The sequence below is a fragment of the Akebia trifoliata genome, chromosome 16, assembly GCF_017979445.1.
Source record: "Akebia trifoliata isolate Shusen 1 chromosome 16, ASM1797944v1, whole genome shotgun sequence".
Taxonomy (NCBI): domain Eukaryota; kingdom Viridiplantae; phylum Streptophyta; class Magnoliopsida; order Ranunculales; family Lardizabalaceae; genus Akebia; species Akebia trifoliata.
The window spans coordinates 22,159,737-22,166,144 of NC_141390.1; the positions used below are offsets into that span (position 1 = coordinate 22,159,737).

The 6,408-nt window shown below is 33.8% G+C and overlaps 1 long non-coding RNA gene across 5 annotated transcripts; it reads left to right on the forward strand.

The window, feature by feature from the left end:
• The first annotated feature begins 1,282 nt into the window (after positions 1–1,282).
• On the forward strand, positions 1,283–6,106 carry LOC147382870 (uncharacterized). 5 transcript variants are annotated; one of them, XR_015173482.1, is made up of 3 exons: positions 1,323–1,611; positions 2,848–3,060; positions 3,175–4,146. It is a non-coding gene; the product is annotated as an uncharacterized LOC147382870 (long non-coding RNA). The 5 variants fall into 5 exon arrangements; XR_015173483.1 differs by adding an exon at positions 5,644–6,106 and having other exon boundaries at positions 1,324–1,611; positions 2,848–4,145; XR_015173484.1 differs by adding an exon at positions 5,654–6,106 and having other exon boundaries at positions 1,324–1,611; positions 2,848–4,145.
• Positions 6,107–6,408: the final 302 nt, after the last annotated feature.

Here is a 6,408-nt window from a genome sequence, read left to right on the forward strand (position 1 = left end):
AGGATGATTTCTACAATGAGGAGATCATCCTCACCAAAAATAAGTCCATTCCAAAACTTCTAGCCCCATGTTTACAAGTTGAAAAATCATGGACTGTCCATTTTTTGTAAACCATTTTTGATGGGGTTAGAAGTTTTGGAATGGGCTGATTTTTGGTGAGGATGGTGAGGAGATCATTCTCACCAAAAATCAGCCAATTCCAAAACTTCTAACCCATGTTTTGCAAAATGTTTTGCCAAAATGTTTGATGGTGATGATGATCTCCTCACCGTAGAGATCATTCTCATAAAAAATCAGCCAATTCCAAAACTTCTAACCCATGTTTTGAAAAATGTTTTGCCAAAATGTTTGGTGGTGATGATGATCTCCTCACCGTAGAGATCATCCTCATCAAAAATCGGCCAATTCCAAAACTTCAAACCCATGTTTTGAAAAATGTTTTGCCAAAATGTTTGGTGCCGAACATTTCCCATATATATATGGGTCCCGTTCAGCAACAAACATTTTGGCAAAACATTTTTCAAAACATGGGTTAGAGGTTTTCGAATGGGCTGATTTTTAGTGAGGATGATTTCTACAGTGAGGAGATCATCATCACTAAAAATCAGCCCATTCCAAAACTTCTAACTCCATCAAAAATGATTTACAAAAAATGGACAATCCATGATTTTTCAACTTGTAAACTGGGGTTAGAAGTTTTGGAATGAGCTAATTTTTGGTGAGGATGATCTCCTCACCGTAGAGATTATCCTCACCAAAAATTAGCCCATTCCAAAATCTCTAACCCATGTTTTGCCAAAATGTTTGTTGCTGAACGAGACCCATATATATATATATATGTCCCTTTTGACAGTCAACTATTTGGTTAACACATTTTGTCTTATATAGGTTAGATGTTTAAGAATGGGTTAATTTTTTGTGAGGATTATCTCTACAATAAAGAGACCAGCTTCACTAAAACCCAGTCCATTCCTAACTTCTAACGCCCTCAAAAGTGGTTTACAAAATAAATGGAAGATCTACGATTCTTTGAACTTGTAAATTGGGTTATAAGTTTCAATATGAGCTGATTTTTCGTGATGATGGTTTCTTTGATGAGGAAATCTCTCACCAAAAATCAGTCCAATCTATAAGTTAGAGAATCATGGATTGTTCAATTTTTGTAAATTATTTTTTATGATGTTAAAAATTTTAAAATGAGCTGATTTTTTGTGAAGATGATCTCCTCATAAAAAACAGTTTATTAGGATGATACTGAAAAATACACTACAAAAAAGTGGTGATTTCGAGGCTTTTTTTCAGCAGCGATTTAAATAACCGCCTCTAATTCCAAATCAACAACGGCGCTCTTTTGGGAAAACGCCCTCAATCAATATCAATTTTTCTTTGACGTATTTTGCCAAACTTTTTGGAACTCACTCGCTCTCTCTTTCATCTTCTCCTTTGATTATCTCTCTCTCTGTCTAAAAGCCCTAAATTGGAGCATCTTTCTCCTCTCCTCTCGATCAAACCCTCGTCCTCGTCCCTTTTGCATATAAACCCTTGAACTCTAGACCCTCTCTCTATACAATTTCAAGGTAAAGCAAGAGCTCAGTTGGCGTTCTTACAGAGGTGCGTTTGTCTCCTTTTCTCTGATCCTTTTCTTCATAATGATTTGTTCTTCTGTAATTTCTCCTTATTTTGAGGAATCATGATGAATTTTCATATCTTAGCTAATATATGAAGGAAATTCCTCCTTCTTGATGTTTCTGTGGTTCATACATTCTTTATCTCACCTTCTTTGTATATGAAAATATCCATTCCTCTGGTTTTCTTCACAGCTGAAGTTAGTTGATGTTCCTCTTTTGGAATATATTTCAGCCCTAATCTCCAAAGGTTTCAATCATTATAAGAATTGTCTAGTTGAACCCATACTTTTTTTGGACAGGGCTTTTAAGACCACAATATCAACGTTGTAATACCATTAGGCTGTTGTGTCTTTTTTCATAATATTATTTTCAAAATCAAGCAATGAATTGATGTACAAGGATCATAGGGCCATACCAGTAGTGTCATAACTTCAGAAATCTGAAATTAGTGAGAGACCCATTTCATCCCCAATCTTAGTTTTATAAATAACATGTGGCAAATCTAAAGGCTTTCTTAATAATAAGAAACTTGGCCAACCCATGCATGTTTAGTGAGTTGATGGGCTGGAGCATTACCCTCTCTGTACACATGTATTTGAATGCAGAAAGAAATATGAAATTATTAAGACCCATGATGTTTGACTCTATTTGTAATTCTTCTTTATAATTATTTAATTCATTGTATTTAGACGGGATTTGGTGATCTTTGGAGATTGTTAGTTTTTAGCTTTCTATGGCCTTTTAGCATCCTTGTATTCATGTATCATTTCCTATTTTGGAATAAAATCCATATTTATCAAAAGAAAAATGTTTATATATACCTTTATAACGTCTGAATATGATTTTCAGTTTCAAATTCTCCTTCCAAATATCTTACTTAGATGTAGTAGGGTTAGCCATTACTTGCCAGTGGAAGTTCAGCTGAGACCTTCATTACAGAGTACCAGACAATAGACAAAACCAAGATAAACCTTGTACCAAATCTCCAATGGCTTCTCTGGTCACCTTTTAGACCGAGACATCTTGATCAAGACTAGTTTTGAATCATGATTCTGAAAATCTTTTAAGCTCAAAATTTGCCTTAAGAGGCACCTTAGATTAGCTAAGATCTATTTTTTTTACTTTCTTCTTGTAAATTTTTTATATTTTTTATTTTGTATGCCACTTTTGCCATATCAGATCAACATTCATCCATTATTTGAATTTCTTGTATTTCAAGACATGGATATGGCAGAGGAGAAGTAGAATTATCAAAGATACCAACTTTCTGTCATATCAGTGAAACTATTCCACTTCTAGATACAGAGGTCTTCAACGTCCTTGTATGTTTAGTGAGGGAGGCTGAAATTAGCTCAAGAAAGGGTGGTAAGCATAGTTTGATGGGTCAAACAAATCTACACTTAAATAAAGGGTTGTCCATGATATCAAACAGGTACAAGTTGCTTAACACCATGAAACCATGCTAACATTTATATGTTGCATTAATGATTTCTGATTTGGACCTGATTTAACAACTAATTGCTTTGTTAAATAACCATTTTCTCAGCTTGGGCGAAAACATGGATGGTGCCAAGAAGTGCATTGTCCATTTAAGTATTGATCACTGACCATCTCATCTCAAGGAAGAAAATTGTAGACTATCATGTGCAAAAGGAGTGGGGAACTTGTAGATCAATTACTCGTTTTTATTGTAGTGAGAGTGGTGTGTTATTCCTTCTTTTAGCTCTTTGTCTTCTGTTGGGCCATGCTGAGAAGTGTTCTAGATGCCTTGGTTGTTGAAGATTCTCTACATTTCCCATAGAGGTTGCGTCATATAGTCAATACTTCCTTTTGCAGTTTGCTGAAGAATATGAAAGAAAGGAAATGTCTTATCTTTTATAAGAAAGAGGAAATTGTGTAGTAGACAATTTTGAAGGTCGAATCCTTACTCTACTAGTGATATAGGATTGTAAAAGACTAAAAAAGGCTATTTTTTGAAGATTTTTAGTAGGAAACCTTTAATAGGGAGATGAGAACTCTGTTCTTGTACTAATTTTTAATAGGAAACCCGCGTCATGGAAATTGGAATGGAATATGTAGCTCTTAACCATCAGCTACTCTGTGAGTTTATTTTTTTCCTCATTTCAGTGATGCTATGTCACTTACACGTATACTATCTCGTTTAACTGATGATAGAAGTAGAACAAGTGCCTCTTAATTGGTTTATTCTTCGTGGGCTTTTAACGAACTTTAAAACTATGGTTTGCTTAATAGGCCTTGAAGGTTAAAGACCAAACTTAGATAATCTGAAGAGAAAATTAAATATGTCGAGGTTAAGAAGTTAAACGTTTAGAAGTGAATAATCTTCTAATTCTCTTTTTTATAGGGAGATGTGAACTCTGCACTACTGTACTGCCTACAAACATGGTGTATTAATGTGAAAGGACCAGTTTTTGTAGCCATGTTTTATCCATTACTACTAATCATAGTTGCTCTATTTTCGACGATTGCCTTTGCAGAGCAGCTTCACTTGCGCAGGTGAGCCACATGATATGGCCTATATGCTTATTGCATTGGTAATTTATTGGCTTCCCATATCATCATTAAAATTCGAGCCATTTTTTTTTCTCGTACTTTTAGTCTTTTTGAATACTCTAGATGAACATGATTTGCTGATCTTCATTTGAGAGTCAACAATATGCTTGAATAACCCTTTAATTTTTTACACTAACCATGCATTTTTATCATAAACTAAGTTGTCTTAAACAAGAAAAGATTTTAAGGTGGAGCTGAATTAATAATAGAACTTCTAAGAATTTGGGGGACATTTTTTTACCTGTTGAACATCTTCTTCCCCATTGCAATAAATTGCCATTTCAGTGGTATAATATATGGCCATTCTTCCCAGATTAACCACCATGTCCAAGTTTAAATGCGAAAACTTACTTCAATCCAAGGATTCACCATCACTTCTCTTTATAAAGCCTTCCAAGTAATCCACCTCCTTCATTGAAATCAGAAGCTTTTGATCTCTAGTAAACCTACTAAAATCGTTGTAGGATACTGTAGTACATTTAACCTACAAATCGAAAAATACTTAGAATTTCAAGTCTTTCTATGTTCATCGTAGTAGTTTCAATGAAAATAAAAAATACTTAAAATCAATTCATCATATTTGGATTAAACATTCTCCCTTTTGTATCCTACTTTATGTTTAAGCATACAATAGCATCTATGAATTGATACCAACCATTTTAGGAGCAATCTCTAAAATAATTCTGGCTAACTATAATTCCAAACTGCCCAAGTCCACCTAAAACCCCATAGAAAAGCTTTGAACTTTTCTCTTTGATAGCCGAAGTGCCAATCGTGTTCATTGATAGCCGAAGTGCCAATCGTGTTTGCTGGGTCACCGTCTGTCTGTGAAGTCCATTGTTGTCGTATCATACTTTTTTTGAGTCTATCGGAGCTAGTGGCTTACTAGATCAGATCTGTCATGATCTCTCCTAGAAATATAAAAAGTAGGATCTTGCGATTTAAATGAAAGAACTCTCATTGAAGAGATTTTAGATAGGAAAAAAAATGAGATCATGTAACATGAATGTGTGAAATTGGATGATTTGTATAGACATAGAAGGAGGTGTGATTTTTATTGGAAAAAAACCCCAATAATAATAGCAAAAGAGAAAATAAAAGAGATTAATGTATGGCGATGGTGCAACAATGACGGTGGTGCTATCATCGAAGGAAGACACATCAAGATTGAGCTCTCAATAAAGCTTGGTCTCTTATACTATGTGGAAATATGAATTTTATTGAGCATTCTTGGATAAATGTTACATAAACCCTAATAAGGTATTTATATGCATTACATCAACTAGAATATATTGAACTACCTAATATAAACATTCTAGAATATCCTCCATGACGACCTTCCATTTGTGATGAGATACACTAATAATGATATAGTGTATCGTGATAAACATTCTAGAATATCCTAATCGCACAAAAAAACCATATAACATCGGGATTTTAGGTCATCACAGAGACCTACAACGAAGTTGTTGCTGCTCTATATTTTTTCTCAAAAGCCTAAAGTGGTGAGGAGGATAAGAGAGGAGGGTAGCGACAGTGGTGAAGCTTCAAGAGCCCAAAACTGAAGAGGAAAAAACCCAAGGGGGATTGTCGTGGGTCTTTTAGGGATCTAATACCAAGAAAAATTCTAGAAGGTAAATTGTCAAGTTCACAATAAAAGTTTGCCAATGTATTTATAATAATCAAGGTGAATGGACATAAATGCCCTTACATAAAAAATAAAAAACTAGGAAAAGTAAAATAAAGACATATTTTCAATAATTTAACCACCCACAGTTTGATCAATACTAGAGACATCCATGTGTTTGCATCAGTTGCAAGGGCCCCCATTAAACTTAGGGGGTGTTTGGTTTGGATTGTTGATTCTGATTCTTAATTTTGATTATGAATTGTCAAAATCAGATTATAGATGGCTAACATTGTTTCTGAAAACTGATTTTGTGGAAAAAATGATCCAATTGCACTTCTTGAGAATGAAAATGTGAGTTAAAATACATGTTTTAGAGATTGAAGATAATGAATTTTTAGAGAAACATGAAAGATTTTTTAAAAGAGTGGGAAAACATGATATTTAGGTAATTTTCTATTAGTTTTCAAGTGAATTGTATGTTAATGAACATGTTAAGATTAAGATTACCCAAATTTTGCATTTTTATTTTAAAAAACTATGATTATTATTATTATTATTTAATTATTATTATGTTGT